Source organism: Callithrix jacchus, chromosome 2, assembly GCF_049354715.1.
Source record: "Callithrix jacchus isolate 240 chromosome 2, calJac240_pri, whole genome shotgun sequence".
Taxonomy (NCBI): domain Eukaryota; kingdom Metazoa; phylum Chordata; class Mammalia; order Primates; family Cebidae; genus Callithrix; species Callithrix jacchus.
This window is the reverse complement of record NC_133503.1, coordinates 89,444,324-89,470,042: the sequence shown is the minus strand read 5'-3', so window position 1 is coordinate 89,470,042 and position 25,719 is coordinate 89,444,324. Positions and strand designations below refer to the sequence as shown.

The window sequence follows — 25,719 nt, the reverse complement described above, 5'->3', positions numbered from 1 at the left end:
ATGAGCGTTTAGATTCTATATAGTCTGTTGATATAAAAAAGTACTGCTATAAATGCTTTGTATCAATATCATTTGCAAATATTTGCAAATAAATATATCTATAAGGTAAATTTCTACAAGTTGATATTCTAGGTCAAAATATTACTGCTTTGATAGATAATGCCAAATTATCTTACATAAAAATTGTTTGTGCTAATTTATACTTCTGTCAACAATAGACAAAATACAACTGTTGAACCCAGAAGGACAAATGGCAGGACCATGTCTCCTTGAACATATTTATTGTGGCTGCAGCTACCCAGTTGCTCATGAAAATCTGTGGCAGAGATGTAGCAAGGCTGACCAACGGATTCTGATACAGGAATCCTGACCTTTGAGTGTGGGGTTTTTAAGCAACCTAACTGAAGAAGTGCCAGCTCTTCTCCAGCCACATTCAAAACCTTGAGCCTAAGCCTTGTGTCATAACAACAGTATGATGTGCCAGAGCTTGGTCTTCATCTCCTTTTTGCAACTTAGCGTTTATTCATTGGGGCCTTTCTGCTTGCATAATTAAGGGAATAGAGTTTGAGACTTGTGGTTGCAGCTCCACAGAACTTGTGGTCTGCACTGCCACTTCAACATTTACTAGGATTGACTGTCTCAAACATTTGGTAATGACTGCTTTCCACAGAATTTTACAGAAGGCGAGCCTGCAGGAAATTGACTGGGACCTGTCAACCCCTTACCTCTTTGTCTAATTCCCAGTAGCCTCATCAATACTTTGTTGACCTGTGACACTCACTAACACTAACGCTTTTGCCTATCCACTCACACTTCATCTTTTGATAGCCTAAAGTAGAACATCAGTGTTCTAGCTCTGGTCCAAATATTGGCTGTCTGACTGCATCTATCTGAGCCCTTTATAGTAGGTAATTTGAAGAGCAATTGAATTACCTATAACAAAATTAGTTTTGGAATGGTAGAAATGTGCTTTATTAAGAGTAGGTTTTTCCACAATACTTAAATTCCCAGGCCACTTTTTTCTCCTAACTTCACTTTTTCCTTAGTAGGCTTATAGCAGGATTACCATTTATCATTAATTGTTCACTAGTTTTGTGGATAAGTATACAGAATCAACATAATTGGCCTCTTGTATTCATTTGATGGAGAATAGTATGGAGGCAACTCATGGATGAAAAGAAGGCATCCAAATAAGTTTCATGCATAGTTCCAGGCCCTCCAAATTGTATCAAGGCTAGAAATAGGCCTATATGAATTGGTAATGTAATTAAGAGTGATAAAAATGAGAAATGAGAATGGAAAGAGTGATTTTTTTTTTTTGGAGAAAAGGTTAAAAAAAAAGTACTAGTGGAAAGACTTTTTTTTTTTTTTCAATTGAAGAAAGGTTATTTTATTCTTTACTTTGTTGTTGTTGTTATTTTCCCCCTTCACATTTTATGTTTGGAGATCTCTGTAAGATGCAGATGCTGGATTCTCATCTCCTCATATTACCACAGGTTATTTTGAGGTCCAGAGTTTCTGGATCCATCCTTGTGTCACTAGAGAAAGAATGGCAGAATGGCATAGCAATATCTTCCCTCTTTCCACTGCTTTCCTATGGAGTCAAGGCTGGGAAGGCAGGATATCTGGGTGTCCCAAGGCTATAGACCAGACAAAGAGGACAAACATGAGCCATATAACCTCGTTAGTAGCTGAGACCATAGGCACATTTCACCAGGCTGTGCTCATTTGTATCCTTTCATAAAGATAGGGTCTTGTAATGTTGCCCAAATTGATATCAAACTCCCAGCTTTAACTGATCTTCCCACCTTGGCCTACCAAAAGTCCTATAGGCCATTAAAGGTAAAGAACAAACATTAGCAGATTTGATATGGTATGTGAAGGACCTGCCTTAGTGGTATTCCAAGAGAACATCTGCAGGTACAGGGAAGGAATCAGCTCTGTCCTGGCATAATCCTGTAATTAGGAAACTGAGAAGAAAATGCCAAATGGGCTTTTGAAAACCATCTGCTGTACACTATATACAAAAATCAGAGCTTTGACTACATAATGCTTACCGCAGAAAACAGAAAAGTGTAATTTTTCAACCAGTCAGGTAGACTTACACAAACATTGTAATTAAAAAAGTTATTCTAAGTAGATGATATTCCAATATTAAATATTTTTAAAGTTTAATCTTGGAATATGAACTTTGATAAATGAAAGCTATTCATCAAAATTCAATTGAATATTTCTATTAAATTGAGGAGTATGATGGTTAATTTTGTGTGCCAATTTGACTAGACCATGGGGTACCCACATGTTTGGTTAAGCATTATTTCTGAGTGTGTCTCTCAGGGTGTTTTTGAATGCAATTAATATTTGAGTTGGTAGACTGAATAAGACAGATCCCTCCCCAGTGTGAGTGAGACTAATCCAATCCCCAGAAGGCCTTAGTAGGATAAAGGGCTGAATAAGAATTCTCTCTCTCTGTCTGATAGTCTTCAAGTTTGAATTTTGATCTTCTTCTGCTTTTTCACTCAGACTTTGGCAGGGACTGAAAACATCAGCTCTCTGGGTTTTCAGGCATGTGGATTAGAACTGGAAATACACTATTGGCTCTTGTGGCTCCCCACCTTGCCAACTTCAAATCTTGGACTTGGCCTTTATACTTGTGTGAGCCAATTCCTTACAGAAAATCTCTATTCGTTTTCTCTCTCTCTTCACACACACACACACACACACACACACACACACACACACACACACACACATTTTACTATAAGGAATTGGCTGTTTTACTTGTGTGTGTGCATGTATATATATGCCATAAACTATATTCATATTTTATTGGTTCTGTTTCTGTGGAGAACTCAAACTAAAATAAAGAGTGATATTACACTGTTTTCATTTTCTAGCAGTTATTTTATTTTAGAGAGCAGGAAACATGCGGTAAATGATTTGTTTATTGTTCACACTGTATATTGGCTTCTGGTTTATATGGTTTTGCAAAAAAATTTAAGTTATAGAAGGCCAAATATCTATTTCAGTACAGAAACAAGAATGTACTGAGATCTATGAATGCAAATCTTTGTATTTGCAAATAAATGTGTTGACTGTCAGTAGTTATGGGGGCTTAAGGAAAGAAATCTAGAAAGAACCATATTTCTCTGCTGAATTCTTGTAAATATTATTTTAACTTTGAGTCCCATGAGTAATTCATAATACTACCTATTTCAAATTATATAATTTTTTAAATAGAGCTTATATATCTCCACATCATAAACCTTTATTATTTTCTCTTTGGTATAGTATATTCTAAAAACTCTCTGCTATATTGATATAGAGGTTGGAATTATGCTTTCCGTGGAAGTATTTCTGGCTACTTTATGACAAGTTACAGGGCCTTTCATGATCATTTAATTCTTGCCCTTTTCCATAAACCAGTTTAAAATTCCATGGGGATTTACAGTTTATAAAAACCTTTAAAATGTGTAATTTGTTTTAATTATCATAACTTCATGAGTTAGACCTTATTATTATCACTTTTCACCTGAGGAAATTGAAGCTGAGCGAGATTAAGAGAGACTTGCCTAAAGCCATAAGGTGAATAAGTGGCAAGAGCTGAGCTAGAATTTCCAGAAAAATGTATCTGTAAAGGTTCTTGCTACTGGCATTTACTCCTAATTGTATCCTGTAAACTAACACATTTTTACAGTTTTCTGTACTTACTACACTGATTCTTTCATTTCCCAACATTTGAAGGACAGCGACTTCTAATTCTGGATGCATGTAGTTGGATTATACTAGAAAATCTCTTGTAAGTTGTCTACTTTCCTAGAGATTTTAGTGTCTAAGAGTTATTACCAGCTATAATTATCCCAAATATCTTTTGAATAGGTGCTAAAAATTCTATTTGTAGGAACTGATTCTAATTGATTAAGGATTTTTTTTAAATTTCAGATAAAGCAACAACCACCAATATTTAAATTTTGTTTTAAAGTATGCATCCAGAGGGAATGATGATTTAAATGTTTATTTGAGCTATATTTATTCTTAGATAGCATATTTAAAATATGCAAAATGAATTGTCATCCTCTGTGGCCTAAATAGAATATCTGTCCTTAAGTAATTAAACTCCTGTCACAAAAGCCTCTTGAAAAATACAGCATTGCTTAGGAAAGCTGAGAGTGTAGCCTCAGAGGTCCTAAGTTCAAACCACTGTCTGCAGAATTGTTGCTCATGAAGCCCTCCTCCTGAGCTGCAATTAGGTGACCAGCATCTTAAAATCACCCAGTTGTCTGGACTCTATACCTTGTTCTTCTCTACCTGCTCGGCTGATTCCTAGAAGCTGAAAGTGATACTATTTCTGTGTGTGTAGATGCATGAATGTGTGTTTTGGGAGGCAGGTATTTGTGTGTGTTCTACTCATCCCACATCGCTTTGAGGATGTGCAACAATAAAGTGTACATATATCAAAATATTTGTTTTGGGTATGCAGATCACTTGTTGGAGGAGCACAACCTCCAGTGTAATAAAAATGTTCATGTCTTTGTCTTTTCAGAAACAAATCTAATTTGGTCCTAAGAAAGGTGTGTAGCTTACTAGGGAGCCAGATACCAAAGAGAGTTCTTTCCTCCTGGCCCCAGAAGCTGAGTGGATCCCAAATCAACCGCAGGCTCACTGATGCAAGGAGCACTAGGCATGGGCTTCAGCCATGTGACATAGAACAGTAACCTCCTCTATTAATTTATTTTCATTATACTTTAAGTTCTGGGGTACATGTACAGAATGTACAGGTTTGTTACATAGGTATACATATGCCATGGTGGTTTCCTGCATCCATCAGCCCATCTTCTACATTAGATATTTCTCTTAATGCTATCCCTCCCCTAGACCCCACCCCACAATAGGCCCTGGTGTGTGATGTTCCCCTGCCTGTGCCCATGTATTCTCATTGTTCAACACCCACTTATGAGTGAGAACGTGCCATGTTTGGTTTTCTGTTCTTGTGTCAGCTTGCTGAGAATGATGGTTTCCAGCTTTATCCATGTCCCTGCAAAGGACACAAACTCATCCATTTTGATGACTACGTGGTGTTCCATGGTGTATATGTGCCACATTTTCTTTATCCAACCTTTCACTGATGGGCATTTGGGTTAGAACCAAGTCGTTGCTATTACAGTGCTGCATAAACATAATGTGTGCATGTGTCTTTATGATAGAATGATTTACAATACTTAGGGTATATGTCCAGTAATGGGACTGCTGAGTCAAATGGTATTTGTAGGTCTAGGTCCTTGAGGAATTGCCACACTGTCCTCCACAGTGGTTGAACTAATTTACACTCCCACCAACAGTGTAAATGTCTTCGTATTTCTCCACATCTTCTCCAGCATCTGTGGTTTCCTGATTTCTTTAATGATTGCCATTCTAATTGGCGTGAGATGATATCTCAATGTGGTTTTGATTTGCATTTCCCTAATGACCAGTGATGATGAGATTTTTTCATATGTTTGTTGGCTGCATAAATGTCTTTTTAAAAGAAGTGTCTGTTCATATCCTTCACCAACATTTTGATGGGATTTTTTTTTCTTGTAAAGTTGTTTAAGTTCTTTGTAGATTCTGGATATTAGCCCTTTGTCAGATAGGTAGATTGCAAAAATTTTTTCCCATTCTATGGTTGCATGTTCACTATAATGATGTTTCTTTTGCTGTGCAGAAGCTCTTAAGTTTAATTAGATCCCATTTGTCTATTTTGGCTTTTGTTGCCATTGCTTTTGGTGTTTTCATCATGTCTCTCAGTTTCAGGAGATTTTGGGCTGAGATGATGGGGTATTCTAAATATACAATCATCATCTGCAAATAGAGACAATTTAACTTCCTCTTTTTCTAACTAAATACCCTTTACTTCTCTTTCTTGCCTGATTGTCCTGGCCAGAACTATGTTGAACAGAAGTGGTGAGAGAGGGCATCCTTGTGTCAGTTTTCAAAGGAAATGTTTCCAGTTTTTGCCCATTCAGTATGATAATGGCTGTGGGCTTGTCATAAATGGCTTTTATTATTTGAGATACATTCCATCCATACCTACTTTATTGACAGTTTTTAGCATAAAGGGCTGTTGAAATTTGTCAAAGGCCTTCTCTGCATCTGTTGATATAATTATGTGGTTTTTGTCTTTGCTTCTGTTTATGTGGTAGATTACATTTATGGATTTGTGTGAGTTGTAACAGCCTTCCATCCCAGGAATGAAGCTGACTTGATCATGGTTGAAAAGCTTTTTGATATGCTGTTGGATTCTGTTTGCTGGTATCTTATTGAAGATTTTTGCATCAGTGTTTTTTATGGATATTGGCCTGAAATTTTCTTTGTAGTTGTATCTCTGCCAGGTTTTGATATCAGGATGACATTTGTCTCATAAAATAAGTTAGGGAAGATTCCTTCTTTCTGTATTGTTTGGAATAGTTTCAGAAGGAATGGTACCAGCTCCTCTTTGTACCTTTGGTAGAATTCAGCTATGAACCCATCTGGTCCTGGACTTTTTTTGGTTGGTAGGCTATTAATTGCTGCCTCAATTTCAGAACTTGTTGTTGGTCTATTCAGGGATTCAGCTTCTTCCTAGTTTAGTATTGGGAGGATGTAAGTGTCCAGGAATTTATCCATTTCTCCTAGATTTATTGGTTCATTTGTATAGAAGTGTTTGTTGTATTATTTGATGGTAGTTTGTGTTTCTGTGGAATCAGTGGTGATATCCCCCTTATCATTTTTTATTGCATCTACTTGATGGTTCTCTCTTTTCTTCTTTATTAGTCTGGCTAGAGGTCTATCATTTGTTGATATTTTCAAAAAACCAGCTCCAACATTGATTTTTGAAAGTTTTTTTGTGTGTCTATCTCCTTCAATTCTGCTCTGATCTTAGTTATTTTTTGTCTTCTCCTAGCTTTTGAATTTGTTGATCTTGCCTCTCTAATTCTTTATATCATGAAGTTAGGGTATTGATTTTATATGTTTCATTTCTCTTGTGGGCATTTAGTGGTATAAATTTCCCTCTAGACATTGCTTTAAATGTGTACCAGAGATTCTTGTACATTGTGTCTTTGTTCTCATTGGTTTTGAAGAACATCTTTATTTCTGCTTTATTTCATTATCCAGTAGTTATTCAGGAGCAGGTTGTTCAGTTCCCATGTAGTTGTACTGTTTTAAGTGAGTTTCTTAATCCTGGGTTCTAATTTGATTGCACAGTGGTCTGAGAGACTGTTTGCTATGATTTCCATTCTTTTCCATTTGTTGAGGAGTGTTTTACTTCCAATTATGTGGTCAATTTTAGAATAAGTGTGATGTGGTGTTGCGAAGAATGTATATTCTGTTGATTTGGGGTGGAGAGTTCTGTAGATGTCTATTAGGTCCAGTTGGTCCAGATCTAAGTTCAAATCCTGGATATCCTTCTTAATTTTCTGTCTCATTGATCTGTCTAATATTGACAGTGGGGTGTTAAAGTCTCCCACAGTTAATGTGTGGGAGTCTAAGTCTCTTTGTAGGTCATTTAGAGCTTGCTTTATGTATCTGAGTGCTCCTGTATTGGGTGCATATATATTTAGGATAGTTAGCTCTTCTTGTTGCATTAATCCCTTTGCCATTATGTAATGGCCTTCTTTGTCTCTTTTGATCTTTGTTGATTTAAAGTCTGTTTTATCAGAGACTAGGAATGCAACCCATGCTTTTTTTTCTCCATTCTCCATTTGCTTGGCAAATCTTCCTCCATCCCTTTATTTTGAGCCTCTGCATGTCTTTGCTCATGAGATAGGTATCTTGGATACAGAACACCAATGGATCTTGAATCTTTATCCAATTTGTCAGTCTTTGTCTTTTGATTGGGGCACTTAGCCCATTTCCATTTAAGGTTAATATAGTTGTGTGTGAATGTGATCCTGCCATTTTGATGCTAGCTGGTTGTTTTGCTCATTAGTTGATGCAGTTTATTCATAGTATTGATATTCTTTACAATTTGGTATGTTTTTTGCAGTGGCGGGTACTGGTTGTTCCTGTTTAGTGCTTCCTTCAGGAGCTTTTGTTAGGCAGGCCTGGTGGTGACAAAATGTCTCAGCATTTACTTGTTCGTAAACAATTTTATTTCTTCTCTGCTTATGAGGCTTAGTTTGGCTGGATATAAAATTCTGAGTTGAAAATTCTTTTCTTTAAGGATGTTGAATATTGGCCCCCACTGTCTTCTGGCTTGTAGGGTTTCTGCTGAGTGATTTGCTATTAGTTAGATGGGCAACCTGACCTTTCTCTCCTGGCTGCCCTTAGCATTTTATCCTTCATTTCAACCTTGGTGAATCTTATGATTATGTACCTTGGGATTGCTCTTCTTGAGGAATATCTTTGTGGTGGTCTCTGTATTTTCTGAATTTGAATGTTGGCCTGCCTTGCTAGGTTGGGAAGTTCTCCTGGATAATATCCTAAAGAGTGTTTTCCAACTTGGTTTCATTCTCCTTGTCACTTTGGTACACTGATCAAATGTAGATTTGGTCTTACCACATAATCTCCTATTTCTTGAAGGCTTTGTTCATTTCTTTTCACTCTTTTTCCCTAAACTTGCCTTCTAGCTTTATTTCATTGAGTTGATCTTCAGTCACTGATATCCTTTCTTCCACTTGATTGATTTGGCTGTTGAAATGAAGTTTGTGATTATTTTTGAGAAAGAATAACATAGACCCAGTTTTCTCACAATAAAATTATAATTAAACAATTTCTTTTTATTTGATAACCTATAGAAGGACATAAAGAAAATATGAAAGATGAGTTAGAACCACTAACTAAAAAGATTATCATAATACTATAAATAATAATTATGGGTCAGCATTTTAAAATATGATTTTTTATTCTAATGTCTTCTATGAGATAAAAGCAAACTAAATTTAAGCTAAAATTTTTATTCAGAAATGAACTCATTATTTTTTGGCCTTTATGGGAAGGTTCTATTCACAACAAATCTTTTCCTGAAAAAGTTAATAACTAAAGTAACAATGACTAAACCTTCAGAATACATTGAATTCCTAATTGTAGTAGTGGAATTCAGTGGGACCAATATAGAAGGGAAGGATGAGTGTATCAACAATAATTGTACATCTATATCAAAGAGAAATACAAAAATATTTTATAATCTACCATGTCTATCACTTTTTTGATAAATACCTTAAGAAACTGCATCTACAGTCAATTGTAAGACAACATTTTTTTTCTTTATTGTCTTTGAATAGTCTGTCTGGTTTTGGGAGAAGAGGTATCATCACCTATAGGTAATTTTAAAAGCTTGCTTATATGAGACAAAAAAAGGAAGGAGAGTGGCTGAGCACAGTGGCTCATGCCTGTATCCCAGCATTTTGGGGGGCTGAGGTAGGTGGATCCCCTAAGGTCAGAAGTTTGAGACCAGTTTGGCCAACATGGCAAAACTTAGTATTTACTAAAATATGAAAATTAGCAGGAGATGGTGGTGCATATCTGTAATCCTAGCTACTTGGGAGGCCGAGGCAGGAGAATTGCTTGAACCTGGGAGCTGGAGGTTGCAGTAAGTCAAGATCGCACCATTGCACTCCAGTCTGGTCAACAGAGTGAGACTTGTGTCAAAAAAGAAAAGGAAGGAGTGAAATGGAATCCTGACATGGTGAAAAACCATCTTGCCATACTTAGCTTTTGATTTCTTTTAGGATGAAAATTAGCATATACGAAGAGTAATAAAGTGCTAGAGAGAGAAGAGCTCTTTCAGACCCTTTAGCTACACAAAACTTGTGTTTGATTTGACTGATTGTCAAGTTTGTTTCAATTCAAATAAGCCTGTAAATCTGCTTCAAAAGGACAGTGTTATTTTCCATCATGTAGCAAGACCCACAGTGTTTCTGCCTCTATCCAAGGAAACAATTTAACTCCAGTAACTTGAAAGGCAAGTTTATTTTAGCACAACTAAAATAAGTATGCCAACTATCACAGTTCAAACTTGGCCATCTTGGAAGTGAGCTTGATAACATTTATTTGATTCAAATTATGAAACTAAAGTGATCTACAAAAAGAACTTTATTTTGTGGTCCAAATGTTAATTATTGATGAAAAGCACATTTTGTGACTTTAATAATGCACATTAATTTTATCCATACCTTGTTTATTTGCATTATTTCCAGATTGAAGGAAGGGAAAATATGATCATTCTTATCTAAGACTAGTGACTGTCGAAAGACAGCAAAGAGCCTGTAAGCTGCAGAAACTTGATTGAGCTAACAACTACTTCCCGTGTGACCATATGATTGTGATGATGTGTGTAAGTATGCATGTGTGTGGTAATAGGGAGTTGGTTGTACCAGTTTATTGTTTAGTATTCTAGAGACAAGATCCTCCTTGCTGCTGCGTCATTTGAAGAACTTTAGAAAGAGAATACAATGCCTATTGCCATTTCCCTGCTATAAGCTGGCTGAAGTCAAAGGCGCAGTTGTAGCATAACAAGATGCAGAGACTTCAGTACTTAGAAATTAACAATGACTGCATTTGAGATCTTCAAACAAATTAAAAGCCAAACTGAATTTACTTTTACAAAATGTAAAACTAAAGAGGTACATTAATAATGCCCCTATGAGTTATGACATTATTTCTTTTTCTGTTTCCAAAGATGAGAAATGTTTGAAATGATACATAGCTCCCTTTGTGCAATGTGTCATAGGACACAGTAATGAAATGAAAATGGGATGTTATCTGTGGAAATCACCCACAAATTTCCATTGTTGTGTTATCTTTTGAAAAATTCAAAGGCAGCTGGGAAGTTCCAGTGTGCAATAAGGATTTGGTCTTTTTTGCAAGCCAAGTGTTCAGGAGAAAGTGTATGCTTATTTCCACACACACACAGAAATATTTAAGGAACCCATGGACTATTGTTGCTGTTCAAGGAGCAATGTGTTAAGATTTAGGAAACTAGAATCTAAGTTGTGCTATTAAACCAAAGATATGGTCGGTTGGAGAAGATACCTACACATCTAAATCACTTGCGTGGTCATAAATATAAAGCCTGATCTAGTTTAATATTTAATCAAAAAACATAATTATTTAATTTCTGAGACCATCCCTCACATACATACCAAGGAAATAGGATTAAGTTACCTCCATAGCACCTTCTTTCCAATAATGTTAGTCTCTAAATGTTAAATTCCTTCTTTCCAAAAATACTTCATTAAAGTCTTAAATGATAAAGAGTTCTACAGATATTCATATTTTTATGTTTTAGTATTCAATTATTTATTTTCAGCAAAAGAAATTTGAGTTGCCTAAATACAACATCCACATTATAGAATATTAAGTTTTATTATATCTATAGATATTTGTGGCAGAATATTTTTATCTTCTATATTAGGAACTCATTTTTTAAATGACCACACTGATGCCATATTCTGCTTCCTGAAATGGAAACAGTATCAAAAGCTGCAAATGGCTTGGGCATAATTAATCTGAATCATATATTGAATAAGTGTTGTTAAACTGGAATTCCCTGTAAGAACATACTTAAATTAGGTACTTAAAAGGGCATTTGTATAGACATTTTTCAGGATAAGTCAATGAACTTTGAGAGTGATGTCTGCATCTGTGTTTTGAGACTTCAAAATAATGTTGCTGACAAAAGTATAGATAGCACCCTGTCATAACACATATGATTGTGTGTTATTTCCATGGTTTAGTTTATAATAAGTAATTTGTGGATTGGTTCTGACAGAACCTATAGAAAGGCAAAAAAAAAAAGTTTATAATCTCCTAGCTTAACATTAAGGTGCAAAGTGTGAAAGAGCAGGTTTGGGACAAGAGGTGATAGGCTCAAAAAAGCAGACCTTCCTATAGGTGAAGTTATTTAGCCTCTGGGAGTTTAATTTTCTCACCTGTAAAATGTGATAGGGGCCGGGTGCAGTGGCTCACACTTGTAATCTCAGCACTTTGCGGGGCCAAGGCAGGTGGATGGAGGCTAGGTCAGGGGATGGAGACCATCCTGGCCAATGTGGTGAAACACTGACTCTACTAAAAATACAAAAATTAGCCAGGCGTGGTGGCACATGCCTGTAGTCCCAGCTACTTGGGAGACTGAGACAGGAGAATTGCTTGAGCCCGGTAAGCAGAGGTTGCAGTGAGCGGAGATTGTACCACTGCACTTCAGCCTGGCAACAGAATGGGACTCCGTTTAAAAAAAAAAAAATTAATAGGTCTATACCTGGAGGGTTATAGTCAGGATTAAATAACAGTGAATCTGAAACATGTGCCTAAGTCCTGAAACATAGAATATACCCATAAGAATATTATGATGAAAATGATGAGGAAGGTAAATAAGAAAGGAGAAAGAAGAGGCGGTGGTGTGGCGTGGCTTTAAGTGGTTAGGGTTGGAGCTGGTAAGGCTATTAAAACAATTAAGTTGATTATATTTGGTTTCAGGGCATTTCTTTCCATTTAGTATCTCACTGTAAAAAGACTTGGCCATTGTTATTTTTAAAAAGTGTATTCTTCATTCAACAGTATCTTAGGGTTATATATTTCATAAGCACTGATTCTGGCACAGATAATTCCAATTTCTACCTTTGCAGAGCCAGGAGAAGGACATTCTCTTTCTCTTTCTCTCTCGTTCTTTCTCTCTCTGTCTTTGTCTTTGTCTCTTTCTCACACACACACAGAGTACAATCACAAGCGTGACAAATACCAGGAAGGAGAAGTACTTTATACAGAAAAAATGTAGGACTGAAGATTGGACCTACCTCTGGAGGTCGGAAAAGGTTCGCCTGAGACTGAAAGATAGTGTGGGGCTGCCTTGCAAAGAGAAGGGAGAGCAGGGGAACAGCATATGGAAGGCCATATGGATAGAGAGAGAACAGAGCATGGGAGTACTGCAGAACAGAATAGGTCATAACTGTGTTAGATACATTCAGTTGCTGTTTTAAAACTTTATAGTTTAAAAGGAGTATCAAAAAACTTCCATCTGTATTATCTACATTGAATAAAATTTAAAAACCATTAAATGTTCAACCAGCGTAGGTAACCCCACATTGTTTTATATTTATCCTCTAAGTTTCTAGTTACTGGAATGTCAGCTATACGAGATATAAATACACACAGGTTTTTCTCAAACTTCAGAATACGTCGTAAATACAAGATGAATTATGTCCTTGGAAGGGCCTGAGTTAAATCAATAAAGATAAGCTTCAATTTATTTGTTTATATTTTCATAGTTATAGATGTTCATATCTTGTTATGTACTTGATCTAGATGAAGAGCTATGAAGGGAAAATGATACTAATCTATTAATGTGTCTTACTTTGAGTTATGTAATCACTGGGAAATAAATTATTTTAATATGTTTTTGATAATATGCCAATCAATAATGCTCAAGATGATTCACAGTGCTGCTAACAAAAGAACAGGCATGCCCATTACTGAGCATTTAAAACCTGCCAAGGCTCAATGTGTCTCAACAGTATTGTGCTAAGCACAGGATGCTGAAAAAGAGTGAATCTACCACCAGATTGTGAATTCCTGGATTATGCATCTGTTATTGTAATGAGCCAGGACTTGTCTACTCTATTCTGGTCTTAGATTATTTTTAAAGGAGAGGGATTAAATTTTGTGTGCTGTGGTAATTCTACTAAAGTGTTTCAAACTTTTCTCTGCTTACTCTTTGTCTAAGTCAGGAGTCTATGTACAGTTCTGATGATTTTGGTTTGAATAAAGATACGTTTGCCCCCAAGAGATTTTTCAAGTATTGCTACTTTAAAGTAGCCAAACATTCATTTTTCTGATTAGATGGTGCATTATTAAACGATTATACAATTATGTCTCACAATGCAAAGGAAGACCTGTACGAGTAAATATTTCTACTTTCTTAAAAGGTACTGAGAAATTTTGAGTCGGCATGAGGTAGATTATTAACTTTAAAATATACTGTGTTCTTATACCTCCTAAAGAGGTTCTTGGGATCAATTATTATTTCAGGAGCCCTGCTATGCAAAGTCTGATGTAGCAAAATAACAATGGTGATGATGATAAATGTTTATTGTTATTATGTACAGGCTACATGTGAAGCACTGTTCTTTTTTTTGAGACGGAGTTTAGCTCTTGTTGCCCAGGCTGGTGTGCAATGGCTCAATCTCCACTCACTACAACCTCTGCCTCCTGGGTTCAGGCAATTCTCTTGCCTCAGCCTCCCGAATAGCTTGGACTACAGGTGCACGACACCATGACCAGCTAATTTTTTTTTGTATTTTTAATAGAGACAGGGTTTCACCATGTTGACCATAATGGTCTCGATCTCTCTCTTCTCTCTCTCTTTTTTTTTAAATATATGCTTTAATCAGATTAGTTTTGGAACAAATAAAATAACAAATTAGAGGAAAAAATTACTTAAAAATAGTTGTATTTATATTCCACAATTTGTTCAAATACTGGTTTTCTTATAAACTTTCTACAGGATGTTTTTTGATCCACCTGCCTCGGGCTCCCAAAATGCTTGGATTATAGGCGTGAGCCACCGCGCCCGGCTGTTCTAAGTGCTTTACAGTCTTTACAACTGTCTCATTATCCATCCCTTTCCAGAGCTGAGGATACTGAGGATACAAAGTCCCTTCATAATTAAATCCATAACATTCATTCACGCTATTTCCTCTAGAGTTAAACTTCTTAATCAAACTGTTGATTACTTCCCTCCACTAGTTAAAACTCCTGAGCAGCAGCTCATTTGCTCCAGGACACAGTTCACGATTTTCAGAAAGGAATATAAGACATTCCACAATCAAGCTACCCACCAGTATCATGTCTTACCAAATATATCAGAGTTGCAGATGGCTAGATAAATGCAGATACCTGGGCTCACCTCAAACTACAAAATCTAGGTCTCTGAGAGGTAGGCCCAGAGTCCAGCAGCAGTTTCACACCCTCTTATGGTTTTGCCTACTACAGGCAGAGCACCACTCTCCTCTATACAAAATGCAGGGACCTGTGAAGTTCAATGATCACATATGACTTGTACTTCCTCCAAGGCATCACACCTTTGCACCCATGATTGTGGAAGTTTAGAATGCCTTCTACCTTGTCCTGCCTTTTTCAGTACCCACTTCAGATGTGAACTCTTTGGAGGAGTATTTTCTGACTTTGGCAGACAGAGTTTACCACTCGTGTCCTGCCTTAACTCTGTTTTGTGTGCATTCATTATTAAATCTTTACCACAGTGAGTTTTAAATGGGAGAGTAAGTCTCCCTTGTGGGATCTTTAAGGATTAGTCCATTCTGACTGTGGAAATTACACTTGGAGAGGCATATGAAATCAAAGGATTTATTTCCTCAGAGGTCCTAGAAAGGGAGGACCATGAAGGGAGCAGGCGGACCCAAGCAGGTGGAAAGCTCAGAAAAATACCAAGGTACCTATGTGCAAGTGCCTGTACTAGGCGTCAGGGTACAGTCCACAAGGAGAATGTATAAGGGGAATTCAGTGGTGCATTTGGTTGTCACTAGGGCCATAGTCGGGGGAAGGCAAAAAGGGAACTTGTGATAGAGACCAGCCTTATCACACTAATACCCATCGTCACCTGGGTGGGTCTGTTTGTGGGGATGTTGAGGAATCAAAAAACAAGAGATTTTGAAAAGTTATAATACATACAGTGTGATTTTTACTGATTTCTCTGTCTCTCTACCCCAGAAAGACAACTGTGACAGAAACTTGCCAGAGACACATTCCTGTGGTGGTTATTCTAACATTTTCTTCTTCTAGTCCTAGTTTTTTGTAAGTCAAATATATTCTTTGATGATCTAAGCTGGTCTCCAATTCATTTCATTTGTTCCCTACAGATTCAGCTAGACACTGCTTGAGTCTTATCTACATATATATATATGCAGAGCTTTTAGGCTTTGTAATTGCTTGATGTTTAGGTTTAAACTAAGTAATAAGAACAAATTTATAAAGTATTGACCAGTCTGAGCCCTTCACATCTTAAATAAGTGCTTTTCAAATTGTTACATACAAACAAGCCGTGAAAATTTTGCTAAAAATTCAGATCCTGGGGGAGGGTCTGGGAGTGCACATTTCTAACATGTTCTAACTACTAAGGTAGACATCACTAAATACTCACAATAACCTAATGAGGTAGGTAATAAAATTAACCCACGTCTTCCAGATGAGAAAACTGAAGCAAAGATAGAAGAAATAAATAGCCCGAAGTCACAAGTTAACATGTGGCTCTACTGGAACTGAACTCGCATACCTACGCTCCAGAGCATGGGCTTTTTACCAGCACTCCACACAGCCTCTAGGATCAGCAGTCTTGCCTCCCACATGTATACAACTTTGGCTCTTCATGTTCCTAGATTCTGTGGCACTTATCCATATGATTTTGGAAGTTAAGGAAGTGCTGGTTCTTTCCTCACTTCAAAATAGAGTTTTTGAGTTGCCTGGGGATGCAGTTCCTTTTCTTCAAAGGAGTCGTGAGGGGTAGGGGCAAGGAGAAATTGTTTAGATCACTGGTTTCAATATTGTCACGACTTAGATTCTTATTTCATCACATTTCAAATAAAAATATAAAAATACAAATAGGCCTTGTTTCTACCCTCATCTGGAAGGGCTGCTGATTGCATGATCCACTTACTCTTGGGCCAGACAGAATATTGATTGGTTGAGTCCTCTGAGTTCACATATATTTGTATAAGAATAGCTGAATTGTTTCCTTAGATGGATATTATGAAAATAAACAAAAGGTTAGTTAAAAAGTTACTTGTAGACATGTAATTAAATAAACTATATTTAGGATCACTAAAAGTAATATATGAAAGTAAATGTGCATAATACAATTATATGGTTCTAGCATTTATTCTAATCCTCCCTCAGCAGGGACTTGGAGAAACTTTCCTAACTGGGAGACTTCATTAAAAAATGCAGTTTTCTGGTCCCAAGTCTTTGAACCAAATTACTGGGCAGGGAGCCCAGGAATCTCTATACTTAAAATGCTGCCCAGGTGATTCTGATGAGCATCTAAGTTTGACCACCAGTATTAGACCACTTTGGCTTTTGGCAGAAAGAAAACCACTTCAGTATCTCTCAGCCCTTTAATCAAAGAAATGTCTTGAAGGTTATTTCTTCTACCACGTCATATATCAACTGTTGGCTGCAGCTGCTGAGGGCTTTGCTGTTTAACTATTTCACATCCCTTGGGTTCAGGCACTTTCGCGTATAAGGATATGATTTAGACACTTCACACTTGTGAAGCTTATTTGCAGAAATGCCGTCTGCTCTAAATCAGAGACTGCTATAGTGGGAAAACAAATCACTAAAACATGCTTTATCAAATCTCTGAGACATTGCTACAAGTGTTAAATAAAATTTTGAAGATAGGCCAAAGTAGCAAATTAGAAAACAGTTGTTGATTTCGGAAATATTTTGGGAGCGTCTGGTAGTTCAAATTTAGCAGAGAAGGGAATTTTACTTATTGAACAAAAGTGAGTCATAAATAATCCTTGGAAATTAAGCCGCTGGACTAGCATAGGACTTGTATATTTTATGATTTCAAATGATTCTAAAACCAACCCCAAATAGATCTAGCAATTAAAAAAATGTATCACTGAAAGCTCACTCAGTTGCTATAAGAACTGCGTGGTTGCTTATGTTCTGCGATGATCACTTTAGTGAAATGTTTATTATTTTCTATGTGAAAAGGATCACTCATCTCTTATTCATATATCTGTGGTCTCCCAATTTCTCAGTCAAACTAATATGTTAACTTCTTTTAAATTGAGACATGTAGGTCTCCACAGAAATATCAGAGTATTTTGAAAGTAACAGAAACTAAGTTTCTAGAAAGCAATTGTTATGATTTCTGGCACACACTGAAACTAATATGTTAACTTCTTTTAAATTGAGACATGTAGGTCTCCACAGAAATATCAGAGTATTTTGAAAGTAACAGAAACTAAGTTTCTAGAAAGCAATTGTTATGATTTCTGGCACACACCAGTGTTTGGAGAGTAATTTTGTTCAGGATCATTGGCATGTTGATTTTTAAGAATTTGTTCAAAGGAAAAGTATCGGAAATTAATTTTGAGCCATTTAGACAGCATTTAAGAAGTGAGTCTGGAGTAGAAGTGTTGAGGTAGATGTTTAAAAATTACTACCACAAAAATACAATGGAAGCCAAGAGTATGATTCTAGGGGATTCAGGGAATGACAAGAAGAAAAAATAACTGATCACTTTGTCTCTCATCACGCAAGAAGGGGCCCAGATAATTTTTTAAAAAATGTTTTTTTTATGACCAAAAGACTTTTGTTTTATCATAATAAAGAAAGTTTCTTGGATAGCATTTCAAGGACGTCAAATTGTACAAAACTTGAAAATGTGTGAAAGGGCCTTGTATATAACTGAAGATAAGATTATAAATTCTTTGAGAGCAGTTATCAGGGCCAATCACAATTTCCCTAAGCTTCTAGTACTTTATTTATTGCACCATAAATAACTATTGAAGGAGTAAACAATGTGAATAGAAGTATGCTCCTTTGTACATTTTCTGTGCTAAGCCTGAGTCATTTTGAAGTAATTTAAACATATTTTATATTCCTCACTTCAATATTTTGACTAGACATTTGAGGCTGCTGTTTCTTTCCTTGAGTATAAACGTGACTTGCAGAGAGAGAAAGTGAACTAGCCAATAGGGTACAAGTCACTTTATATCGAACAAAATGGGTAGAGAAAATAACCAACCTACCCTCCACCCTGAGTCAGATTTTTAACTAATGAACTATATCTATGACAGCAACAGTAACTATTTGCCGATAACATGTTGGTTTGATTAAGCTTGTTCTTCTATTTATTTTTTTTATTGTATTTACTTTTCCAAAATAGAATTTGATTGTTTTGAACTAAGAAAAAATGTTATATATTAATACAAAATTTTTTTGTTCTTATATTTCTTAAAGTAATGATGAGACGATTTAGCTCTCCTTTTGACTTTTAAGTCCAGTAGTAAGAGTTCTTTATCTGTTCTTGTGATCTTGGAAGATTACATGGCTATTGCCTTTAATTGCACTTGTACCTTACTTTGTAATTGTTGCAATAAAATCCTTTGTGAATTCTGATGGGAAATGAATTAGGCCAGAAGTAACTTTGTTTGAACATGCACAACATAAACAACTTCAATAATGCTTAGTTGCTTTGATACAGTATACTAGAAGAATCAATATATGTGTGTACATAATTAGTTTGGCTTGGTAAGTATTCAGTTTTTCTGATGAATTTTCTTTCAGTTGTTTTCATTATATGAGCTAGCAGATTGAGTAGTTTGTCAACATAAGAAAAAATAGACAAAAGATATCTCTTTAACCTTCAACAAATGTTTGATATTTAATCTCTGTTCTCTATGTTTAGTAATAGGTTATTACTTTTTGCCTCAAACAGTTTTTTTTATTTTTTTATTTTTTATTGTGTTTTAGGTTTTGGGGTACAATTGCAGAACATGTAACATAGTTGCATAGGTACACACATGGCAATGTGTTTTGCTGCCTTCCGCCCCCTCACCCACATTTGGCATTTCTTCCCATGCTATCCCTCCCCAGCTCCTCCCCGCACTGTCCCTCCCCTATTCCCCCCAATAGACCCCAGTGTGTAGTACTCCCTTCCCTGTGTCCATGTGTTCTCATTGTTCATCACCCGCCTATGAGTGAGAATATGCGGTGTTTCATTTTCTGTTCTTGTGTCAGTTTGCTGAGAATGATGTTCTCCAGATTCATCCATGTCCCTACAAAGGACACGAACTCATCATTTTTGATTGCTGCATAATATTCCATGGTATATATGTGCCACATTTTCCCAGACCAAAGGGTTTTAATTTGTATGTTATGTATATGTTTATATATATTTGAGACAGAGTTTCGCTCTTGTTACCAAGGCTGGTGTGCAATGGCGCGATCTCGGCTCACCGCAACCTCTGCCTCCTGGGTTCAGGCAATTCTCCGGCCTCAGCCTCCTGAGTAGCTGGGATTACGGGCACACGCCATCATGCCCAGCTAATTGTTTTTGTGTTTTTAGTAGAGACGGGGTTTCACCATGTTGACCAGGATGGTCTCGACCTTGGGAAACACTAACTTGATTAAAGCTTCAGTTTTTCAATTTGTTGATAACAATGTATAAAAACCTTTATTGGGTATTCATATCACTTTAAAAAAGACAAATATTTCAAACTAACATATAGCTAGAAGTGGCTCATTAAAGCACATTTACTCTACATTTTCTTTTTGAATTTTTTGGCAGAAAAATTTACCAATGCAGAAACTTGGGATATAGTATTATTTTAATTCCTAGAAGGAAAACATTAAATAAAATATATTAAAGTCATATAAATATATCTTGATTATATATAACATCATATAGTAAAGGAAATGATTATTATGTTAGTCAATCTTTGTGAGATAATGTAAATTTAAAATTAATATTCTAAAATGTTTCAGAGCTTATTTTCCTATTCTCAGAAAATAAAAACACTCATAAGGTATTAATATTGTTCATGACAGTGTTTTTGCCATTGTTAAGTCATTTTCTGCTTTAAATTGTCATATCACCCAATTGGTATTAATTTCTTTAAGGAAGAATTGAAAACTCAAGTAGAAAACAACAACCAAAGAGCAAAAGGCCAAATGCTGAATGTTAAGTTGGTGGAAGTGAAGAAACTTTAATATGTAAAATATGGCATTAAATCTGCTTTTGCACACTGTCTTTGCCAGAGAAAGAAGCCAAAGAGTTTGTTAGGAGTGTAAGAAGGAGGTTTAAAAGTATTCAATAGAAATTAAATGAGAGGCACATTAGATAATTTTAAGTAATCTCATGTGGAAATGAGGAAATTAAAGCAAGTATACAATCTGGTGGTACATAGTGAAAGCCAAGGAGGATCTCCACTTCTTTCTAATTTTTAAAAGTAACTTCACATTGAATAATGGCTTATGTCCTCCAAGGTTAAACTTACACAAACATTAGACAGATTCTCACCAGCAATGCTCTGGTTGATGCCCTTCCTCCATATGTTCTCCAGCACTGCCTCTTATAACTCATCCCCTTCATCCATTCTACACACAACTTCCAGGTTAATTTTGCCTTTCTGAACATCTGGCAGATTTTATTGGCTGTCCATCTAGTAGCCATTACCTCTTTTTCTTTGCTAATATCACAAATTGATTTAGAACTGCAAAACGCCCAATGCAGAGTCATAAATCATGATTGGTCTCCTGTGATAATGGCAACCTATTCTCCCTTGTGACATATGATCCAGTTTTGGCCACAAGGGTATAGTTAAATTTGTGCTGAATACTTTTTGAATATATTTTTCTCACTGAGAAAGCTGCATAAGGAGGAATTTATTATGTGAATGTGTGAGGAAATAAAGCCATAGGAAAGATGGCAACATCCTGAGGGTGGTTGAGTAGAATGCTAAAATCTTAAGACTTGGAAATGCTTCGTTCTGGACTTCTTAAGAAAACAATAACTCTTTGGCCTGAGCCACGATTGAGTTTTTCCATGATTGGATGCAAATACATTCCATATATAGAATGCACATGCACACACACACACACACACACACACACACCCCTGTTTAACATTTATTTTCCCTGCTTCTTATAACAGTAACTTGATATTCCTTGGAAACCATTCCTCCACTGTCCTTAGCTCACACGAAGATGACATATAGTTAAACCAGTCTGTCCACTCCACGCTCCCCAGCCTTGCATCCAGCCATAAGGATTGCTTCATAGATAAACATATAACTTAGCTGAGACAAATAAGAATCAGGTCCAGAATGCTAGTTAGAACTTTTGGGAAAGAGATTTTTGTTTTGTTTTCTATTGGAATTTAATCAAAGAAGACATAAGCTGGGAGTATCACAAGTAAACATTCTATTCACAAGGGAAGCCTAAATAAAGGAAGGTAGAATTGTGATAGACACGAGATTCTTACAATACTTCAGACTGCAGTCTGTGGTACTGTGGAATCTTTTGTAGTTTAGTCAATACATTTTTTAAAAGTTAAACTTAAGTCACACTGAATTAAAAGAAATCTATTTTCCCTCTGGCACTTAATTTGTTAGTTACTTTTCACATCTGATTAAATGAGAGCTATCTGGGAATATCTCATTTCTTTTGCTAATGTGTAAGTTTCCTAGGTATAAACCTGATATTTCACTCAGCACAATTCTCTGTTTTTTGTTTAGTAGATATACCATAAATATCTGTGGAACTGATATAAAACTAAAAAATTCTGTATAAGGAGGACAGCCAGTGTAAAATTTTCTAAGAATTTTCTTAGAATCTTAGTATCATATTCTAAAAGTGCAATTCTCTCTTGTCACGTAACTCTGCTTCATAACTGCTCAGGGAATTTTGTGTACAACTTTCTCCATTGCCTATAATTTATCCTAAATTGTATATTTTCATTTATTGAAAAACTAACAGTTTCTTCTATCTTATGACTCTTCTGCAACTTTAAACTGCTCCAATTTTCACTTCAATTTTATCATTGTGTAATCTCTCTCTCTCTTTCCCTCTATAGCTGTTGCTTTGCTAAGGAATCTCATAAATCTTATAGCCCAATCCCCTACCCTTCCCAGCCTCCACTGATTACTGTACTAGCCTCTACTTCTATGAGAGCAACTGTTTTAGTTTCCACAAATAAGTGAGAACATATAGTATTTGTGTTTCAATGCCTGGCTTATTTCACTTAACATAGTGTCCTCCAGGCTCATCCATATTGCTGAGAATGACAAGTTTATTTTTCTTTTTTAATCACTAAATTATATTCTATGTATATGTATTCCACCTTTTCTTTATTCATCTCTTGATGTGTACTTAGGTTGATTCCACATCTCGTCTATTGTGAGTAGTGCTTCAATAAACATGGAAGTAGAAATATCTCTTTGACATATTGATTTTCTTTACTTCGGATTTATTCCCAGTATTGGGATTGCTGGGTCATATAGTAGTTAAATTTTTAGTTTTTTAAAGGAACTTTCATACTGTTTTCCATAATACCTGCACTAACTTACATTCCTACGAACTTTGTCTTTTTAATACCCATTCTAGCTGGCATGAGATGATAGCTCATTGTAGTTTTGATTTGCATTCCTGATGATTAGTGATGCTGAGCATTTTTAGTCATATATGTACTGACCATTTGTATGTGTTCTTTTGAAAAATGTGTATTCAGTTCATTTGCCCATTTTAAAATTTAATTGAGTTTTATTTTTGATGTTGAGTTGTTCTGAGTTTCTAGTTAAGAACCGTTCCTGTCAAGAAGTATTTTACAAATTCTAACCTAAATTTCTCTTGAGACATTTTAAAACCATGCACACATAATTCAGAATCTCATTATTATGAGCATTAGTCAGCTTATTTAAGTTCTGAATAAAGTAGTCTTGAGCTGAACTCTGTCTTCATCCATTTAAAAAAGAGATATAAACAGGCATTAAAAGAACCCTGAAGAGAAACATAGTGACTAATTCAATAAAATCTATCATATGTAGAAATCCTCTCAACCAGAAATTCAAAGCACATTTTTTATTACTATACTTTATTCCTTAAACATAGAAAATGATGGAAGCTCAGGATCTAGAGACTTACTGCTGGAGTTTGATCCCTGCTTCTGTAACCTACCTACTGTAGGACCGTGGGCAAGTTCCTTATCCTCTCTGCACTTCATTTATTTTCATACTTAAGATGAGAATAATAGTGTACCTGTCTTCTCTAAGATAGTTCTAAAGATAAAATATGATACAAAACATAAAATAGGTTTATAAAAATGCTTGTAATTTTATAAACATGAAGTTAAACTCAATAACAACCATGAGTAATTTACTTATGCACAAATTCTAGTGACTGCTATTTACTGACATATCCTCAATATATTATTAGGTATTTTTATATCCTAACTCAGGTAGCTTTAAGCATGTCTCTAGCCCTCCAAAAATAGTTTCTTGTGTATGAAATACTAAGCGGGGCATTTTATATGTTATGTAATACTTATAATGCAAAATATAATCAGGTTTTTATTTTTTATTTTCCTTTTTCGTTTTTTTTTTTTTTTTTTTTTTTTTTGCAGAAGGAGTACCAAGATTCAAAGATTTAAAAATATGTCCAGTTTCTAATGAAAATATTAGCACTAATATTTTACATAAGAATGAAAAAATATAACTAAAATAAAGAACTCAAAGCAGGGGCTAACAGTAGATTTCATCATGTCTGTGATTTCTAGGTCTGCTTCTAATTATGGATTTATCTCCTGGTTAAAGACATTATTTTTCAGGTTCATTGCATTTCTAACAACTTTATTTTATACTGAACATTATGAATTATACGTTCTTGAATGTCTAGATATTATCATTTTGTTTTATTAATGATTTATTGGGCATTGTTTCTGCAAGCAATTAATTTGCTTGCATATAATTTAAGAGTTGTTTAAAGTTTCTGTAAAGAGGATCTAAAATAGCCTCGAATTTGGCACTGTATTAGATTTGCACACAAGGTGTGGTTCTTATAGGGTCTCTCCCAATGCCCTGAGTATTCAGCAGGGTCTCCCTTAGCTCTTTGTATTCATGTTCTCATAGTTATTCAGATCCTTCCTCCAGTATTTATTTTTTCTGTTGGCCATTGGGAGTCTTGTCCTATTACAGATGTGAGGCTTAATGTTTGGCAAAATATTCAAGCAGACCGTCTATGAAGATTTATGGAAGTCTTAAACTGCGCAACTCCCTTGTTTCCAGCTATCTTCCTTAATCATTCCAATCATTTCACTACCCTTGAGCCCCACTTTCTGTCTTCTCAATTCAGTGAAACTGCTGTACTCTTCTTAGCAACCCCCACTACTACCACCTCCAAAAATTGCCTCTAGGAAGAAAGCCAAAGCAATCATGGAGCTTAAGGGTCTCTCAAAGGTCTCAGTTCAGTGTTGTATGTTGTACAACCTCTGAAGCAAGTTATTACGTAGATTTTGCCCAGCTTTACAGTTATTTATGGTGGGAAACATGTTCAATACCAGTTACCCATCATGGTTAGAAGTGGAAATATATATTATTAGTGTTTTTATAAATATTTTTCTCTTGTTTATTGTACTTTGACTACTTACTAATATGTTACTATTGATCCTTAAATACAAATAATTTGGGTGAAGATAACAGTGTAATTTAAAAGTCTGTAAGAGGCATTCAGTTTTGTCCCTAATAACTTATGGCCTAGTTCATGTTTCTTTTGGCATTTACAACTAATTGTAAATACATGTGTGTATTTACATGTCTGTGTGTTTAACTGAAAGATGAAATAATAACACTGAGAGCTTCAAATACAGTCCATGCAAAAGAAAATCACAAGGTTGTTTACCTTGGCCATTGTGATACTGTGCTCCTGAATTCTCATTATGTGTGGGATTTTTACCATGCTAACCTAGAAACAAAAAAACAATGCAACATGAGCATTGAATTCATCATATTTTGTTTGTTTTTCCTTTATTCTTCCCTCCCTCCCTCCCTCCATCTTTTCTTCCTTCCTCTCCCTCCTTCCCTCCCTCCCTCTCTCCCTCTCTCCCTTCCTTCTCCCCTTCTTTCTTTTCTCCCTTCCCTTCCTCCTTCCTTTTTCCCTTCTTCCCTCCCCTCCTCCCTTTCTCTCCTCTCCCCTCCCCTCTCCTCCCTACTCCCTTCCTTCCTTTCTTTTTTCTCTTTTCTTTTC

General features: G+C 35.8%; 1 long non-coding RNA gene across 3 annotated transcripts in view; it reads right to left on the bottom strand.

Annotated features, from left to right (window-relative positions):
* Nucleotides 1–373: 373 nt before the first annotated feature.
* Nucleotides 374–25,719, bottom strand: part of LOC118151407 (uncharacterized) — a 45,541-nt gene continuing 20,195 nt past the window's right edge. Inside the window, exons 2-5 of one of the 3 annotated variants that reach the window (XR_013532540.1) lie at nt 25,375–25,437; nt 23,656–23,756; nt 8,515–8,646; nt 374–1,970 (exon numbers count right to left, since the gene is read on the bottom strand). This is a non-coding gene — a long non-coding RNA (uncharacterized LOC118151407). Of the gene's footprint in view, nt 1,971–2,840; nt 8,647–23,655; nt 23,757–25,374; nt 25,438–25,719 lie in introns of those variants that run through there. The other 2 variants (XR_004739663.3, XR_013532541.1) reach the window with 2 other exon arrangements.